The 20,202-nt window shown below is 41.2% G+C and overlaps 1 long non-coding RNA gene across 3 annotated transcripts; it reads left to right on the top strand.

Annotated features, from left to right (window-relative positions):
* The first annotated feature begins 658 nt into the window (after positions 1-658).
* LOC140254268 (uncharacterized) lies at positions 659-19,481 on the top strand. Of its 3 annotated transcripts, none has more exons than XR_011904119.1 (5): positions 659-719; positions 4,813-4,936; positions 6,098-6,233; positions 9,197-9,320; positions 19,214-19,481. It is a non-coding gene; the product is annotated as an uncharacterized lncRNA (long non-coding RNA). The 3 variants fall into 3 exon arrangements; XR_011904120.1 differs by lacking the exon at positions 19,214-19,481 and adding an exon at positions 17,665-18,111; XR_011904118.1 differs by lacking the exon at positions 19,214-19,481 and adding an exon at positions 15,167-15,818.
* Positions 19,482-20,202: the final 721 nt, after the last annotated feature.

Raw genomic sequence — 20,202 nt, forward strand, 5'->3', positions numbered from 1 at the left:
TGTATGACCAAGTGTATTTTTCACTCCGGTAGCCAGTTGTCCTTCGTGTGCACTACTGAGCGATTTGCAGAGATTTTCAAGGTCTGCAGAGAGGCTATAGGAAAAGAGAGGACACATTCTATTCTCTAGCAGGGTGTGTCATTATGGGGAAAGCAGAAATGATTTCAAACCATGGATTCAGTGACACACGTTTGCTTTGTACACACTTGCACGTCAGGTCATATTCCGTCAGACTGACCCTCTACTGCCATCTGTCACACAGCAGCAATGTGTAACGGGATGTCAGTGGGAAGGTTCAGACTCTTCTGTCGTACCGATGACATCTGTCTCTGATGTTGCAGGACAACTTCTGAAGCAGCCCTTGTATATTGCCATCCTCTAGTTACATTAACGTACCTTTGAAAACCTGACAGCTGAGCTCAGTCTCATGTTGCATGTTAAATAAATACATATGTATTAGTATATGCATTTGTGCATGTATGTATATGTATATGTAATCACAGCCTGAACCACTGATTAATCAGCTGAGGCAAGCTTCAGGTCAGCCCTGGGAGCACAGGTGAGGGTAATTCAGCTGTGCTCCCGCAAGGGGTAGAGCCTGACTCCACCTCCTCTAGACCTCATTTAAGGGCTGACCACGGCTGGAGCAGCATCCCTTTGAGGTTGTTCTTTGGTGGAGTTTGCTTCAGTGTTTCCATCAGACTGACGGTTTCTATTGGGTGAGTCTTTCCTTTAAATTACCTGTTGGATACTTATTACTGTTTGTTACAGTGTTTCCAGCAGACTGAAGACCTTTCTTGGGTGAGTCTTTCCATTTAATAACCTGTTAAATACTTGTTACTGTTTGCTTGCTTCAGTGTTTCCAGCCGACAGAAGGCCTCTATTGGGTGAGTCTTTCCTTTAAATTACCTTTGGGATATTTATCACAGCTAACCTTTTGGATACTTACCAGTGCCTCTCTTGTACTATCTTTGCATTATTGTTGCTAAACATCAGTGTATGTGCATGTGTACATTAAGCTTTAGCTATTTTTTTCACTGTAATAACATGTTATGAGGACTGTGTTTTCACTACAAGTGTTTGATTTATAGCAGCAATTCCAGTCTTTTATGCTTAACCTTTACATTTCACGTGTATTTCATATTTGTCGTAATCCATAAACTGTCATTCTATGAAATAATGCTTTCCCATTAGAGATCTCACTGCATGTTTCCTTTTGTTATGTTTTGAAAGCAGGTTTTCATTTCATGTGGTAGCAGAATTGTAGGTCAGAGATTAAACAGGTGACAGCATCAGGTAGGAAGCTAGAGCTGACTCGGGGGAGCTCAGGTGCACACAATGCAGCTGACAAGAAGGGGTGGAGCCAGGATCCTCCCCTTTGCAGTCCTCATTTAAGGGATGTTGGGGGTACCTTTTGTTACAGGTACCTGAATAAGGGAGGTTTTCTGTAGGTAAGTGGTGGATTTACTTAATTTTGTTCCTGTAGCTGTATTTTTCTTTAAGTAAATTTTAGTTTTCTGTGGTTTGGGATGTTTTTTTCTAATCAGTCACTTATACCTTCAGTTACTTCAGAGTTGAGAAACATTGTTAGTGTTCCAACAACTGCTGCTTAGGAAAGGAAGTCCTGCTGCTGTGTAGTACTGTTGTTGTGGAGAGCTACCGTGCCTGGGTGAGCCACTTTAAACAGGCAGGCTTGTCTACTTTTATTTTTCCATGTTTAAGGGAAGGAGAACATCTTCTCAAAGGTGCAGGAGAAGCAGGAGTAAGCAGGTATGAATTATGGACCAAAGCTGTGAAGTTTTGTAAGTTAGGACATAAGAGTTGTCTCTAGAGTTTCTTCTTTGCTGTTTACCTTATTTTCTCAGGCTTACAGATACACTTTTATTTCTGTTTTATATTCATTATTTCAGCTTAGGGTAGTGTGAAGCTACCTGTTCTAGAGAAAAAAGCCTGGCTTGATGGGTCTGAGAGGTGACTCGTGAATGTCATTGTCTAGTTCAGTTGCTCTTTAGTACTAGTGGAAATGATTTTTTTACTCGAATGTACAGAACTGTGAGTTTTGGAGGTTATTACTTGACATATAATGTAAATGTTTTGGCAGCCTGCTCAGCTCATAGGTTTCATAAATTAGCAGGTAACAGTTGAGGTTACTAAGAGCAACTGTAAAGATCAAGCAAGTGATTGTTATGCAAAACAAGGGAAGATTTTGAGAAGCAGATGGGTTTTGTATTTGCTAGGAAATCCATGAGGTTAGTGAGAGTGCTTACAAATTGAACAAGGAGGAGGTGTTTGGGTAATGCTGCATCCGGTGTGTCTTTTGACACAAATCTACCCTGTCTAAGGTTGAGGGAAGGAACAAGAGGAGTGTCTGAAAAACATGAAGGCTGAACAAGCTCTAGGGGCCTATCTTAATTTTTAGCTTTTTGTAGTTGTTCTTCAGTGATGTTTCTATTCAGATTTCTTAATGATTCACTTAGTTGCACAGCTGGTAGGGTGTGGCCATCTTTTTCTTTTAGACCAGCTTTGACTGCTCAGGTTGCTTAGGAATGGTCCACTGTAAAGTGGTTGCTTGTTGTATAACTCGTAAGTTGAGATTTCAATGTAGGGAACTTAACTAGTTAAATTTGAAGGTGGGAGTTCACAGGTGAAAATGTAGTGGGAGGTGTAGCAGTAAAGAAAGGATCTGTGTGCGCCTATTTAACTTTTGGCCTTTCTATAGGCATTGTTACTCTCCTTCTCCTTTTTGTTGTTGTCTCTTATATTTGTTATGTAGTTTGCTAACTATTCTCAGTTGTTTTGAGTAGTCTGCATGCTTTAATGGGATTGATGTTTTGTTTCTTGATGTGTCAAATACTCAACTTGTACTGTTGAGGAAATATGACATGCAGGATTTAATAGCTCTTATTTGAATAGCAAAGGCTGTCCTTAATGGTGGTTAAATTGTGCTCGGAGGTAATATTGATATGTTATCTGGGCTCAGGAGGAGCTCTGGAAGTAAGAATTAGGCTTTTCTGCATGAAAGGTTGGATGTTATGTGTGAGAAAGGAGTCAGTTATGTGGAAGTTAATTGCAAGTTCGACCTATTAGGGTAGAGACTGGAGTCACGGAATGGCTGAGATTGTAAGGGACCTTTAGGATGGCGTCTTCTCCAGCATTTGTGCCTAGGTAGGGCTACAAAGGGCAGGTGGCTCAGGACTGTATCTAAACAGCTCTGAATATCTACAAGTAGGCAGACTCTGCAATGTCTCTGTGTAAATTTTGCTGGCCATTCTCGGTGAGGGAACAGTAAAGAATTTTTCTTAATGTTCATAGGGGAATTCCTGCACTTTAGTTTGTCTAAACATGGTACACTTCATGCTGCTGGATGTCCTCCTTTGAGGTGGTGGTAACCCACCTCCTGGTACAGGCTGGGATAACATTGTCCTCCGTTGCTTCGAGGGTGTATTGCTGCTTGGTTCTATTCCTATAATGAGAGGAGAATGGAGCCAGCCTAAATGAGTTGTGTTTTGGGTTGGGAATCTCAAATTAACTATGGGAGAGTATCACAACCTTCCTTTAATGCTCTTTTGGCTGTTTATCATTCTTCTTGCGGATCAATTTGGGAGGCAGCTGAGCTGCTGGAGTCTCCAAGAATGGATGGGTGCAATATTTTCAGTTATGAGTTCCACTGACTATGCTAAGGGGGTTGAAATCAAGTAGCTAGCTCTGCCTCAAGTTGCTGGGCCTGGGGTGTGATGGCAGGAATGCTACTGATGAAGCTTTGCAGCTTGGGACTTATTTATCTACTAGGCTTTGTCTGAAACAGAAACATTTATTTTTGCTTGAGACTACTCATGAGAACAAAGACTGACTTCTTTGGTTCAGTTGGAGCAGGGCTGTTTTAATTGGCAAATGTGGAGAAAGTTTTGACTTATTTGTCTTGCCTGTCTAATTTGTACCTTGGGTTTCCAGCTGTTTCAGCACAAGTATTTTTTTACCTTCTTTGTAGGACTGTGTATATTAATGGCAGTACAGGGGTTTATTTTTCCTACTGCAGTTACTAACTAGCTTTTGTTTGGGATTTATTTTTACCTTTTTAAAGACCAGCTGGCAGCTCACATACTGTTGAGATTTGAAGCTTCTGATATCAGGTGTATGAGGGAAAGGAGAGGTGTTAAGAACTTCCAGTTGGTGGATTCTTAATGTTGTGTCATAGTTAACGAAGTAGTTAGCTTTGAGGGTTCAATTTCTGCAGAGATAATGATCTGTGAAGATTATTTGCTGGACTTTTGTTGATCCAGATGGTTATTCCAGAGTAATGTTATCTCAGTAGCTTCCAGCAGTTTGTCTTCAAGTGAGAGTTCACTTACTCTCATTTTAGCTGACATTACTGGCTTTGAAGCTATATCTAGGAAGTGGTCTGCTTAAAACACAGAATGTATTCTCACTTCAGTAAGAGCAACCCATTTTGCAGTGCTGTCTGCAGTGCAGTCCTGCAAGTTATTGAATTATGCGGGCTGTTAATTTCTGCTGTAGGGCAGCCTCTGTGAAGAGCAGAACTAGGAACCTACGATACAGCGTCACCTTTTGGAGGTGAAAAGGAATGGCAGTCTGAAAATACAGGATCTCTTCAGAGGTAAAACAAGGGTAGGGATGTTTATGCGGGCTCCTCCGTGAGCGTGTTCTGCTGTTACTGTGAAGGAGCTCATTTCTGTCTTAGGTACTTTAAAATGTCAGTGTTTGCTGGAACTGCTTTATGTACGTATGCTTTCATATACTACGTGTTGTGAATGATCTGATTGAGTTGCATTTTATCTTGTTCTGTTGTCACAGTGAAAGAAAGGATACAGAGTCTGATGGATTTTAGTCTTTTGGCGGCTCATCCAGAGACCTTTAGAAAGAAGTTACAGGAAGTCCCAGCTGATGTGGGTGGATGTAGAACCGAGCTGTACACCAGGTACATTTTTATTTTTGCTGGCACACTCTAATTGAGCGGGTATGAAGCTTCGGAGGAGGGTTTTAGCCGTTATGTGGCTCACTTGTTCCCTATTCTACGGCATGGTGAGCCCTTTCATCTGCCTGGCTTTGCAATAGCCTGAAGCAATGTGTAATCCCTCTCTCCTTTGCTTTTTGAGGTGTATGCTTGTAGCAGGCCTACTTCAACCAGCTCTGATGTCTGAGTAGGGATGTTTTGTGGTTCTTGTTTCGCTAATAGTCTTGTTTTGTGTGGGAGGGTTTATTTGGCTGATTCAAGGTGTTTCTGCAGTTTTAGGTTCCTTTCACTGGTGCATATGTTGTTGAAAATGAGCTGGTTTCTGTCATCTTTAAACTTCCTAAATGGCATTTATTCCACAAACCCTTCGTTTTTTTTCCAGAATATACTGTGAGACTTTTTCCTTTTAGGTCCCTTTAAGATGTTTACTTGGGTCGTCATGTTGTTTTCCGGGTATTTTTGGTGTATAATAAAAGCATGAAAATGTGCATTAAGCAGGTGGCATTAATTCTTTTCAAATGGAATGCATGTTTTTGAGGGAACAAAAGCTAAGAGATTAAGGAGTATCAAGAGAGATGTGTTGGGTATTTAGGTTGGATTATGGATCATTATTTTCAGAGATATCTAAGAAATTACTTTTTTTATTTTTAATTGAGTACACGGGGATAATTAGTGAACATGAAAAATCATTGAGTGTGATTTTTGCCTTGGTTTCATCATAAATTGGTGAAGCGTTACAAAACTCCATGTGCCAAAATGCATTCCCTGAATGCCAGTGCTTTCTTTGCAGGGTGCTGACTCTTCTAACGAGGAGAGTTAATTTTGCATGACACCTTCTCCCTAGAAAATAAGTTTCTGTAATGTATGGTTATCTATTTAAAGTAGTACTGTCCATCACTACTAAATTGGCCTAGATAAAAACTACACATTGTGAATCAGGATCTAAAATCAATACCAGCTCTGATGGGTACTGACTTATTTGGGTATTGAATGCTGCTATGGTCCCACAGACAGGAAGTGCTAGAGGAAACGTGGAGCTGATTCCAAGGGTTTTGGTGTGAGATGTGAACTAGGTGTAGTTGCATCATAACTGATCAGTTTAAGACTGGTGTTTTTCCCTTTGAGTGCAATGCAGTTGTCCATAATTACTAACCGTCTGGGTACATCCACAAGAAGTTGCTTTCTGTGAAGGACTCGGTTCATTGACTGTACTGGACATCTCTATATGGGAGTGACTGTTTCATTGACTAAAGGAGTACAGGTGAGTGGAGATGAATCTGACTTCATGCTGAGCTGACCAAATGTTTATTAACTTGTTCTAAATGTCATGTTCTAAAAGTCATGTAAGCATGTCCTCTAACGCTGTGCTTAAGCTGATGATTCATGCTGTGACAACTGATACGGCATGAGAGCCTGTTATGTTTCTTTTTTTATGTTTTTATTAAATTTTAGCTTCATTTCTTTATCATCTCCTGTTGTGGTATTAATGTCTCAAGTTATCCATCGTGCTGTCTCTGTATTATATGCTATTTGAAGTTCAAGGTTTTATGTAGGAAAATGCCTCTACTGCATGAATGTAGGCGTCAGCTTAACTCTTTAGAACCTGATCACAGTTTCTTTCTATTTAGTTGTTTTTCTTCTGAGTGTGCTGTCTTACCTATGACACTACACAGGTGCTTCAGTAAGACAGTGTATAATTATTTTGCTGTTTGGATATAGGATTTATTCAGAAGAGGATGAAAAACTCTCATTTAGTTTTCATTTTAAAAATAAAGAGGTAGTTTGTAATGTGCTGTGGTTGTTGTCTTTGTAATCTTGGTTCTCTGGATAGCACGTGAGAGCTCCCAGGTAGATAAATCTTTTGCGGGGGCCTGGGCTTAGAGAATGTTCCAGCCACTTGAGACAGCTGCTGCTTTTTCTGTGACCCCCTGAACTTGATTTTCCATTAGCTGCTTGGGGAAGTGATATGCCAATCGACTTCTGCCTTCAGGTAGCGTGATTTGTTCTTGTCCACGAGGCAGGATTGTGAAGGCTGTGTGGTTTAGAGAAATGCTTCCTGCCTCTGTGGCCCATCAATGGTCAGTTCCCCTTTGTGCAGTGCATGAGGATCTTAGGTAAGCTGTTGGGAAATAGTCTGTAGACAGGCTTCTTTGTCTTGTTTGTCTTTTGAGTATGTCAAGAGAGAAATCTGTGCCCTTGTTTTAATGCATGTTATGTTAATAGAAGTTGTGATCGACAGGTCTGAATAGAGCTATCTTCTGAGTCACAGCTATCACCTCCAAGGTAGAGCTGTCCTCAGTTTACTGTCTTTGTTTCAACTGGGCTGCAATTGCTTTATTCAGAGTGCGTGGCATATTGGTTTAATTTTTTCTCTAGTTGATAACTATGATATCATTTTATAAATTAATAATAATATTTTTTATTATTATTGAAGGTGTTGTAAAGCAGTGTTGTACAGAGTTGAGGCTGTTCACAGCAAAGTGTGCAAGGAGCCGGGAGGTAGCAGAGTTAGGAGAGTGGCCTGAATCTGACCTACGGGGGGTGGGTGTTCATCTGTCTTCTGCTCTGGGTTTAGCTGGAGCATTGGTCAGGAGGTGGTGAGCAATTACTTGTGCATCACCAGTTGTTTATATCCATTTATGTATATAAGCTTGTAATTCATATCCTTTTCTCTATTTTAGTAAATAGGCTTATATCAACCTATGTGGTGTTATATAATTTCCCCCCCCATTCTCTCCCCATGCCACTGTAGTTAGTGACTGTGTGGTGCATTCCCACCTGTGAGGTTAAACCTCAGCACTTGCCCAGCAATTTTCTTCCATCTGAAGTTGCTCATTTTTGTGTAAATGGCTTGTTCTGATGTTTAACTACTTGTAACTTTTCTTGCCTGTTAAGAGCCTACTCACAGGTGTGGCTGGCAGGGAGGCACAGTGCCAGCCTGTTTCACAGGGCTCACTAACCATCTATTACTGTGACCACTGCTTTGTGTCTTTCCCAGCCATGTACTTCACAGAATCACAGAACTGTAGGGGTTGGAAGGGACCAGGTTGCACAGGTAGGAGTCCAAGTGGGACTTGAATAACCCCATTGGGCAGCCTGTTCCAGTGCACCGTCACAATCACAGTAAGGAAGTTCTTGCGCACATTTGTGTGGATCTTCCTATGTTCCATAGTATGTCCACTTCCCCTTGTCATGTCTCCACATACCTCTGAAGAGAGACTGGCCTTGCTGCTATTGCCCCCACACCTCAGATATTTATATACCTGAATTAGATCCCCTCTCAGTTGTCTTTTCTCAAGGCTAAACAGACTGTTTTCTTAGCCTTTCTTCATAGGGGAGATGCTCCAGTCCCTTCACTATCTTTGTGGCCCTCTGCTGGATTTTTTCCAAGAGGTCCCTGTCTTTTTTGGTACTAGGGAGCCCAGAACTGGACACAGTTCTGCAGCTGAGGTCTTACTGGGGCTGAGTAAAGGATCACCTTGTTCAGCTTGTTCAGTTGCTGACTAAGAAGGGGAGGCCATGCCAGCCCACACAGCCACAGTATTGGGGCCCTCATCTTCCTGTCTCCTAGATAGGCTCCGATATGTTCGCTTGCCCTGCCATGGTTGCGGATAGGTTTGTTTCCTTTGAGCTGAGGGCAAAGCTGTGTAGACAGCATTTTGCCTTTTCTGGTTTTGCTCTGTTGCACACCTTGCCTCACTGACTCCCATAGCTTCTTTCCGACACTTGAGGTTTTATGTGGCACCGTTATCTAATGCGGAGTGAGCGGCACCGAGGCTGTTATCTCTGTTTTGAGCAGAGGAGATGTACTGAAATTCCTGTTGCTGGAAAAATAAATTGATTCAAATCCTCTCAGCTTTAGTATGTAGTTTTGATCGCTGCACTGTTCAATAACATCACCTGAATACCCTCCTTCCTCCTCACTTCCCTCTTAGTAACACTTTCTCTGAGGGAAAACCAACTGTCTGTGGTTTCCACAGTAACCGCTCCCAGGTGATATGGGTGCCTCCAGGGGAAGTGAAGGGATTAGTAGTAAGAGGCAAACACAGCTGTTGCAGAAACTCTGCAGCAACAGCTGTGCCTGGGAGGGTTTAAGTGCTAAGTGAGAATTTCCTTCTTTTATTAACTAGTCTTTGATTTCTTTTAGAAAAGGACATAATTCCTTCTGGGGAGGGGTGTTCTTAACTAATTTGTCAGTTAATATTATGTTCTTTTTGGGTACAGGCACGTGTTGCTTGGCCAGAAGTGTAATTGTTGATCAGGATGTTTTGACAAGGAATCAGCTCGAGTCCTCAGGTTTGTTAGCTGATGGAAGAGGAAGCCAGTTCTGCAGTGTCACTGAAGGCAGGTACGGGTTCGCATTTCTGAAATCCTTTTGAGTGTTATTTAACTAATGGTGTTAATTTTATTTTCAAGAGCAACACGACATTTCAATGAATGTGGCCATAGCTACACCTTGACATGCTGACTTCATCATGTTTATCCTGTCTTCTCTCTGCTCTATGGGATATGCAGGCTGTTGAGGTTATTAAATCTGGCAGGTGTGTTGTGCACATGTAGGAAGCAAGTAGATCCCAGCATATAGGGAATGAGTAGCTTTTGCTTCTAGGAGGTTTAAAAGACAGACTAAAAAGCTTTCTCCTTAGTGTCTTAACCTGTTGCTGGAACAGTGCAGTTGACCTGCAGAACAACACTCTGACTAACAAGAGTCAGAATGGAAGGTAGTTCATTTAAGGTATATGCACCTGAACGATGTGGAGTTTCCCCTACACTACCACAGCTGTGTAACTAGTGTCCCTCAAGCAGTGATATTTATACCATGCAAAATGCACACTCATGATTACCCAAAGTAGGTATTGCTAAACCATTCTACACAGTGGGTTGTCCTATGCTAACTAATACCTTGAATGTTTTCTTGCTTTTCACTCCTTCTTGGACATGCACAATGTATAGTCAAGTCAGTTTGAACGAGCTTTCTTTTATGGTGATTGGTCCAGTTTCTTATCTGAAGGTTTCAGATCTGCAATTCCAGGAGCTTTTTCCTTTGAAATGTGCTATGGATAAGCCAACGCCTTGCCCCCATTCTATCAAACTCCTCCCAAGTCCTGCCTATTCCTACTAAGTTTCTCCCCAAACTCGGTTAACTGGTGACTGCCATTAAGTGACTAGAGAGATTTGCTTGCTGAAAGGAATGGATGAGACACGTTTGTAGTACTACTACTTATATTGAAGGCTTCTTTTACACAGGTTGTGTTGTGTTTGGTCTGAAGGTATTTCTTAGTACTTCAGCTTCATTTTGCATATGTATACCTAGAAATGCTTGTCTTCTTACAAAGCAAAAGAGATTTCTGTACTTCTTTCTGTTCTGGCCCCTTTTCCACATGCACAGTCAGAATTCCTCAGTTTCTTCCTCATTTATCTGTAAAAGTGGTCCTTTCTGATGTGAGCTGTAGAGCTAATCTTCCAGCCAGCTGCTGAGGTGAGTGGTGAGCTTTTGGGATGGGGTGCCACAGAAATGTTCAAAGGCTAAAACAGCACACAGCAAATGCTCAGTGCATAGGTAAAGGGCTCTTTGCTGGCAGGCTTCAGCTGAAGGCAGTTAATCAACTTTTTGCCTTGATTAAACTTTGGAAGCTGCTGCCTGTATATATAAAATAAAAACAAAGAATGCATGTATGTCCTTAGTTACTTCCAGAGGTGCTGAGGTATGGATGAACACTGTCAGAGCTGTTTTGTTGAAGGTTTGCTCTGGAACGTCCAGGAAAGCATCATTAGGACTTATACTTTTCCACTTTGCATCACATACTGCTTTTCTTCCCTCATCTCGCCTGCAGCGCTAACTGTTTTTGATTAGGACTTACCTGTGCTTGCTGATGTGCTGAAGGCTATGGGGGAGGGACTTCTTTAAGGGTGTGCAGTAGCAGGATGGAAGAAAATAGCTTTAAACTGGAAAAGGGTAGATTTGTACTAGAAATCGGAACGAAATTTTTTACTGTGAGGGCGGTGAGATGCTGGAACGTGTTGCCCATTGAGGTTATGAATCCCTCCCCCCCTTCCCAAGCATTCAAAGCCAGGCTGGATGAGGCATGAAGCAACTTTGTCTAGAGGGAGGTGTCCCTGCTGACAGCAGGGCAATTGCAACTAGGTGATCTTCTAAATGTTCCTTTCAACCCAAATGATTTAGTGATTCCACGAGTATTCTTAATGTTCATCCACACCTGTGGGAACTTTAGAGACCTTTAATTGCCCTTTTTTCAAGTCTATTTTGTTAGTTATTAAATCCATCTCTAGGTTAGTCATGTTGTTGTTCTCCACTTGGTTAAATAAAATTCCATGGTATGCAATGCAGCCTCTTTAAATACAGGGAGCAGAACAATTACTGTAGTCAAATCTCCCTTGAACACCAGAAGCAGAAAGTCTCCTGTTGTAAATGCGTTGCTGTTAGCCTTACTCACCGTATTGCATTTGGGAAAGCAACTGTGGGGCACGCTGTAGGTTCAAAATTCACCCCTAAGGAAGAGTGGATGTTTTTCAACCAGGAGGTTAAGAGGTCAATCGTGTAGGGTGGGCAGCCTACAGTGTAGTGGCAACACAGGTGAAGGCAGAAAGCCAAGGGACTGCTGCCTTCCTTCCTTACCTGTGGCAGGGGGATTTACGATGTCTGAGCAGTCTATGGGCCTGTGTTGCTTTAAATGTGTTTAATAGGATCCACTGTGGCTTTATATTTCTCTCTCCTGTTTTAGATACCTTGCCTTTCAGCTTGCTGGAAATTTTGAACAGAACGGGCATCAGCAATATACACAGTTGTATTGTCTCTGTTGTTTTCCCATGCTGGCAAGATGATCTCTTGGCTTCCACAGGCAAGCCCTATGCTTTCTTATAATTGCAATCGCTTGTTTATGGGATTTAGCTGTCAATGTTGCTGTGCTGTTTTGATAGTGTAGGAAGAGTATTGTGGTGGCTGTCAGTTATTTCCGCTTACCTCTGATGGCTCCCAGCGCATGTAACTGAGTAGCACGGAACCTGTTAAGCTTCAAGGCTGGCACTGCAATTTCCCTTATAGGCTGCTCTTGAGGCTTGTTTTCTTCCTGGCCTCCTCTTCTTTGCCCAGTGTCTTCAGTAGATGCTTTACCTACTGCTCCTTAAGGTCTAGTATAATGTCCCTGTTACAGATTCCCATGACAAAGCTAGACAAAGTCTAGTGTGATACATAAAGGGATAGATTGATTCAATTAAGCAAGGTGGTGCAATGAGCAAAACAGTGCTGGGTGCTGAGGGCAGTCTACACTCCACCAAGGTGCCAAGGTCGCAACTTGAACAAAGGATCAGTTCTGCAGTTACACAGTTCTTATCTATTGCATACCTTCCAGTCATTCTTGTGGCTGCACAGGTTATTGCTGGGGTCCTATGTTGTTGTGTGTGGGGGTGCACTTTCTTGTCTCCTGATGATCGTGGGGGTGAAATTCAGCAATCTTTTCTGTTATTCTCTGGTTATTTTCTAGCAGCTTATGTGCCCTGGCAATGTGTATTTTGCAGTGCATGCAGCTTCTTAGTTTCCCTTGTTTATAACACAATTTATATTTTACAACACTGTTTACATTCCAGGACACCTGAGAAAGCACCATTGAGTTTCGATCTAACAAACTGAACCCTTACCTATCACAGTTCCTGTCCACTCGAATTCAGGTGCTGTTTGATATAGCCTTACTGAGGCATGTGAGCCTGCATGCGAAACTCCTACTTAATTCTGTGTTTTCCTAATGAAAGCAGCAGAGCTGGTTACTTAAGGGCTGAAAATGAACTGTGAGATTTGTTATGATTTTTGTGTGTGTCACTAGATTTCTGCTTAGTTGGTATGCTCCATAGCCAAGCAGGGCCTTTGGCCTCCTTTACAATTAGGTTGTGAACATGTAAAAGCAAGTAGACTGCAAACTGTTGTGATTAGTGTTAACTCGAACACTGCAGCATCTGACTTCTCAGTTCACAATGGTTTTGAGACAGTGTTTTTGAGTTTCACTGTCTTAAGGAATTTTATTCATTTTGTCTGTTTTCCTGGTACCCTCTTAGTTTTTCTGTGATTGAGGCTCGACTCTCACATGGATTTTTGGGATCCAGAAATACACCAGGGTATTTCCTTTGTTCCCAATAGCTATAGAGAATGTAATGTCTTTTATGCTCCAATTGATGGACTGGATTACGTGAGCCATAATTAGTGCATCTCTGGCAATAGGAGTAGGAAGACTTGATGTGTGGGTAGGGTGATCAGGGGAAAATTCTCGAATATGTGCTTAAGTACCTAAATCCTTAATTAGGGTATCCTTGGCTAGAATTGTTTTGAATTTAAGCCTACTTCAAAGTCCTGCACACCCTGCAGGGTTTTCACTCTACTTTTCATTGTCTCTTAGCTGAATGCCCCTCAGTGTATGTCCCAATTTGCAGCTCATTCCAGTACAGAGCATCTAGCTCCTCACTTTCTACTGTCCATCCCCCTTCTGCCTCAGCAACATAGTTGACAACCTATCCAACTTTGTGCTACAGCTCCTCCTTTCCCGGTGAGTAACTCCCAGAACCTCTCCTCCTGCATCTCTTTACCCCATGACAGACAAAATGCTTCTTGTGCTTGTCTTCTAGTCCTTTATAAACTCCCCCAAAGCCTTCTGCTCTCTAATGTACTCCACTCCTGCATTCAATCTTTTCCACTACATTCTAGTATATGCAGCTGGACAAACGGGAGGCCTTTCCCCCAGAGAATTTCAAGTTCCTCAGTGCAGGAATCTCAACGTATGTCCCTTTTCTCCTTCTCCTTGTGCTTCAAGGCAGCAAAGCAGGTTAAGTCAGGCTAGGCGTATACTAGCCCTTTGTGCGCTGTGAGAACAGATGACTCCAGGCAAGGTCTGGAAGAACACTAAGGCTAGCAATACTTCAGTGTGGTACTTTTTAAATACATTGTTGCTACTCTTATTTCTCTTGCCAAGTAAGCTGTACAGGATTCCACACCTTATGAAGCAAGTTCAGTCCTATGAGATCTTTAGAACTGTTAGGTGTTTATCCATGTGTTTATTTGTATGTGTTATTTACGGTCACATGTTAACATCTGTCTGTTAGATGAAATGTGCTTTCAAACCAAAGGTATTTGGATGGGTTATTTCTGGTTCGGCACTTTTGATGAGTGCAGTCTTATGGAGCAAGTGTTATTACACCAGTGTATAGTTGCCCGCACCACTGTAGAGTTGTGCTGCTTCTCTCTTTTTCCCTGGGACAGCCTGGAGATACTGCAACCTGAAGTGAAAACATCACCAGCCTTGGGCTTTCTTTAAGACATGGAGGTTGCAATGAATTAATTTTGGATGAACTGTTTATTTGCTCTGTGTGGAAGAGGAGTGATAGCGCATTACCAAGCAGAATACCGACAGCACTGAAACAGTTTTTCCCATTGAAGAATGGGAGCTGGCAGTGAAGGACTACTGTAGTGCATTCTCTTCACAGATTACCAACAGGCTACTAGATGCCTTTCTAGGAGGGATTGGTCTTGCCGAGGTCAGGTCTATGGGTCACAAGTGAGTATGTTGATATTAAATACATGTGAAGTGAGGTCAGCATAAATGAATACCAACTTGGCACCTGAACCCAGATCTGAGCTATTTCACTTGCTGTTTTTAAAATGCTGCTGGTAGTATAATTTTACAATTTTACCTGAGGCTTGCATTTGCTAATTTCATCCTGGAAGCTGTTAATTCATGTGCTATCTTGTGCCAGTCAGTCACCATCCTACTGCTTCTGTTTCCAAGATGTTTCGGTACTCTTATGGTATTGATATGTTGATTCCCTTCAAATCTTCTTCCATTCTGTCCCGAAGACCTTTGCTGAACAAAGAGCCTGGGGGGTGATTCCAGTCCTTACCGATATCTCTTCAGGCACATCCTTAGATATGTCGTGACTTGTATATTTTTACAGTGTGTACTAGAAAGCATTAAAACACATGTTGTTGCTAGTTTATATCTATATACTGTTAATTATTTTAACTTCGCCTCTTTAGATCCTTTATTACTCAGGTCTTATTTGTCCAGCACCAAAAATTGGTAGTTTTATTTCAGACAGCTGGACAGACAGGAGCTGCGGCCTTTGTACCTATGACTTCTACCTAATAACTACAAATTTCTTTACTTATATGTTCTTAATTTGTTCTAAATGCAGAAACAACTTTTGATTCCCACACTATGGCAGCTCCTGTTCTGTTTCTGAGTGTTTGCAAGCTGTGACTGGGTCAGATCAGAAGTCAATCTTGCTTAACCTCTTGATCTATGAAATGTACTGTGCCAGGATGATACAGCTTTTGAGGTATTGCATTCACTGCTGGAAAGAGTGACAAATTCGTGGAAGATAAACCTACTGAAGACCGTTAACTATAGAGAAACCACCTTTACCAGAACTGGAATCGCACATAGCTGAAGATGTAGGAGCCCTCTGGGGAGTGCCATTATTTGCCTGATAAAAGGGTGTGCTCTTCTGCAGGCATCTACCATCAGCTGCCGTTCAAATTACAGGACTTTCATTTGTCTTTAAAGGAAAGAATGTTACAGGGAAGAGGGTGAGGAGCCGAGCTGTGGTCCCCTCGTTCAGTGGGTCTTGAGGGCAGAAAAGGCCAATTAGGAGTGTTCCTCTGTTGAATGCTCGTTCTGTTAATTCTTGAGAACTAAGCGGTTGGTGTGTGATTTTTGTACTAACTGTAACTAACAGGGGGTTAGCAGCCAGGTTTTGTGTAATGCCAAATTATAATAAAATAGTTTATATATAATAAATATATATAATAAAAAAATAAAAACACAACTACTGATTGGACTGTAGGTCTCTGTACATGCCCATCATGGAATTCATGGTGCGTTTTCTGGTTCTTCATTGATATTTCCTGGTAGATGTATGATGCTGGTTTGGTGGCGATTTCTTAATGCGTTGCCATATTGTTGTAGAGAATTGTACTTCAAAGGAGCTGTAATCTACATATAACCTCTTCTCAAAGAAGTGTTCATTGTTTTCTTTGTACTTTGTAATGTGAACCCAGAGTCCAGTAATTTTCACCATTTATTAAAGAAAAAATACACCAGAATGGCCTTTATTCTTCCTGCAGTCTCACACTTCCAGCTGTCCCCAGCTGTAAACTGGAGCCTGATGAGCTCTTAGTTGCCTGGTGTGCAATGTGAGAGAAATCAGAAACTTTCTCTGTTAACTTTCCTCTGCTTATGTTACATTGTTGCAGCTGGACAAACAGGAGGCCTTTTCCCCCAGAGAATTTCAAGTTCCTCAGTGCAGGAATCTCAACGTATGTCCCTTTTCTCCTTCTCTTTGTGCTTCAAGGCAGCAAAGCAGGTTAAGTCATACTAGGCGTATACTAGCCCTTTGTGCGCTGTGAGAATGGATGACTCCAGGCAAGGTCTGGAAGAACACTAAGGCTAGCAATACTTCAGTGTGGTACTTTTTAAATACATTGTTGCTACTCTTATTTCTCTTGCCAAGTAAGCTGTACAGGATTCAACTCAGCTTAAGAAGCAAATTCAGCCCTTATAGGGGCTTTTGAGCTGTTTGGCGTGTTTAGCCATGTGATTATTTGTGTGTTATTTGTGGTCACATGTTAACACCACAGTTTGTGAGATGAGAAGTGTTTTCAAACCAAAGGGATTTGGATGCGTTATTTCTGGTTTGGCACTTTTGATGAATGCAGTCTTGTAGAGTAATTGTTATTACCCCAGTGTTTCCTACATGTGTGTTTGAAAAGTTTGCTTACGTAGATGTAAGTCTGTGGAAAACAGTAATGTTGACACATAGTGGCTTAGCAGGAGCTCGGACCACCACTGTAGAGTTGTGCAGCTTCTCTCTTTTCCCTGGGGACAGTCAGGAGCTACTGCAACCTGCAGTGAAAACTTCACCGGCCTTGGGCTTTCTCTAAGACATGGAGGTTGTAATGAAATAATTTTGGCTGAACTGTTTATTTGCTCTGTGTGGAAGAGGAGTGACAGCGCATTACCAAGCAGAGTACTGACAGCACTGAAACTGTTTTCCCCACTGAAGAATATGAGCAGGCAGTGAAGGACTACTGTAGTGCATTCTCCACAGATTACCAGCAGGCAACTAGATGCCTTTCTAGAAGGGATTGGTCTTGCCAGGGTCAGGTCTATGGGTCACAAGTGAGTATGTTGATATTAAATACATGTGAAGTGAGGTCAGCATAAATGAATACCAACTTGGCACCTGAACCTAGGTCCGAGCTATTTCACTTGCTGGTTTTAAAATGCTGCTGGTAGTATAATTTTACAGTTTTACCCGAGGTTTGCATTTGTTAATTTCATTCTGAAACTTGTTAATTCACGTGCTATCTTGTGCCAGTCAGTCGCCGTCCTCCTTATCGATATCTCTTCAGGCACATCCTTAGCTATGTCACTACTTGTATATTTGTACAGTGTGTACTAGAAAATATTAAAACTCATGTTGTTGCTAGTTTATATCTATATACTGTTAATTATTTTAACTTTGCCTCTTTAGATCCTTTATTACTCAGGCCTTATTTGTCCAGCACCAAAAATCGGTAGTTTGATTTCAGACAGCTGGACAGACAGGAGCTGCAGCCTTTGTACCTATGACTTCTACCTTATAACTACAAATTTCTTTACTTATATGTTCTTACTTTGTTCTAAATGCAGAAACAACACTTGATTCCCATGCTATGGCAGCTCCTGTTCTGTTTGAGTGTTTGCAAGCTGTGACTGGGTCAGATCAGAAGTAAATCTTGCTTAACCTCTTGATCTATGAAATGTACTGTGCCAGGATGATACAGCTTTTGAGGTATTGCATTCACTGCTGGAAAGATTGACAAATTCGTGGAAGATAAACCTATTGAAGACTGTTAACTATAGAGAAACCACCTTTACCAGAACTGGAATCACAAATAGCTGAAGATGTAGGAGCCCTCTGGGGAGTGCCATTATTTGCCTGATAAAAGGATGTGCTCTTCTATAGGCATCTACCATCAGATACATCTACCATCTATGCCGTTCAAATTACAGGACTTTCATTTGTTTTTAAAGGAAAGAATGTTACAGGGAAGAGGGTGAGGAGCCGAGCTGTGGTCCCCTCGTTCAGTGGGTCTTGAGGGCAGAAAAGGCCAATTAGGAGTGTTCCTCTGAATGCTCATTCTGTTAATTCTTGAGCACTAAGCGGTTGGTGCGTGCTTTTTGTACTAACTGTAACAGGGGGCAACCAGGTTTTGTGTAATGCCAAATTATAATAAAATAGTTTATATATAATAAATATATATAATAAAAAAATAAAAACATAACTACTGATTGGAATGTAGGTCTCTGTTCATGCCCATCATGGAATTCATGGTGCATTTTCTGGTTCTTCACTGATATTTCCTGGTAGATATATGATGCTGGTTTGGTGGCAATTTCTTAATGTGTTGCCATATTGCTGTAGAGAACTGTACTTCAAAGGAACTGTGATCTACCAGTAACCTCTTCGCAAAGAAGAGTTCATGGTTTTCTTTGTACTTTGTAATGTGAACCCAGAGTCCAGTAATTTTCACCATTTATTAAACATAAATATACACCAGAATGGCCTTTATTCTTCCTGCAGTCTCACAATTTCAGCTGTCCCCAGCTGTAAACTGGAGCCTGATGAGCTCTTAGTTGCCTGGTGTGCAATGTGAGAGAAATCAGAAACTTTCTCTGCTAACTTTCCTCTGCTTATGTTACATTGTTGCAGCTCCATCTTCCCACGCCTTTAATTTTCTGTCTGCTGCTTTAATTTTAGTTTGTTGTTATTAGTAGTGTTGAACTGCTATCTAGCTGCATCAAGATAGAGTTTTCCTAAATGAGCATGAATTGCTTTGTTTGCCTGATGCTTATGCTGCAATGAGAATGCCCCGATGCTTACATGTTATCTTAGAAAACAGTTAGGAGAGGATGAAAAAGATTTGTCCAAATGCTATTAGAAGGTGATGGGGCTTTCTTATTTCTTAAGTTAGGGTCTGAAGATGATGTGTTTTTTACCTCCATTGTGTTTCTCTTATCTTTTTAGCCATGGTTAAAGTTACTTTTAGTGTTATTGCCTCAACTTATCACACACTGTGCAATATTGACTGGAGATGGATTTGAGTGCTGATGTACAGTGAGCTTGTAACTTGAATTGAGCATTACAGTGATGTTTGCCATGTATTTGGCCTAAGTTTTAACTTGTCATTTCTTGTAGGTGTGGATTTCTTTTAGCCTCTCTGGAATACTCAAAATACTGAAATCAAGAACTACAAGTATGTAAGGTTAATATGTAAGAGTACAAGACTGTCTATATGAAGTTCCAAAGTTTAGCCAACCCAGTATCCAGTGTCTAACAGCAGCCTGCAGAAAATGGTTAGGAAGCATCAAACAAGATGCGCTTACGGTGAACATTTCACTGGGTATCCTTCTGTCCTTCAGAAAGCTGCAGTTGAGTGCCTGCCTCAACCACAGGTAGCTCTGTGTTTAGCAGCCTTTGTGTATAGATGATAGGTTTGTTTTTTTTTTTTTCAACATCTATAAGACGAACTGGACACAAAATCCTGTGGCAAAGCAATTGCAAACTGTTTGAAGATATGAAGATGCGTTTCTTAAGTTCACTTTGTGTTTTCTATCTAATGTCTTTGTGGAGAATATTGCTTAGTTCTTAAATAGGAAAAAAGCTATGAATTATTCCCTTGTCTGTATAGCAACCAGAATTACTCATTCTCCCAGTGAATGAGCCAAGAGAAAATAAAGCTTGCTCACTGAGTGTTGCTTGTGTATTGGATAAGAGTGCGATTACACATATCTGGGACTTAGTCCTGCCTATGGGAGGCATTTCTGTTTCTAGGTAATGTTTACAAATGGAACAGATATTTTTACTGTGGTGGTCTATTTCAGGGAGAAAAATTCAATGAAAATAAATACTTCAAAAAATTAAAACTGAGCTTTATCTTGGAGACCTAAGCTAGTATTCTGATCACCTTCCTCTTCTGGAGAAAAATAATATGATTCAGATAAAGCAGTTGTATATGACTTTTCATATATTGAAGCTTGAAACAGCATGTAAAACTTACCTTAGATCTGAATCTAATAGATTTTTACTCTGTGGTTTATAATTGTTTTGCGTTACACTCCAGTCCTTGGAATCTCCAGTGTTACATTTACATAGTTGTCAGAGGTATATTTTCTATTTAGTATTGT

This window comes from Excalfactoria chinensis, chromosome 6, assembly GCF_039878825.1.
Source record: "Excalfactoria chinensis isolate bCotChi1 chromosome 6, bCotChi1.hap2, whole genome shotgun sequence".
Classification (NCBI taxonomy): domain Eukaryota; kingdom Metazoa; phylum Chordata; class Aves; order Galliformes; family Phasianidae; genus Excalfactoria; species Excalfactoria chinensis.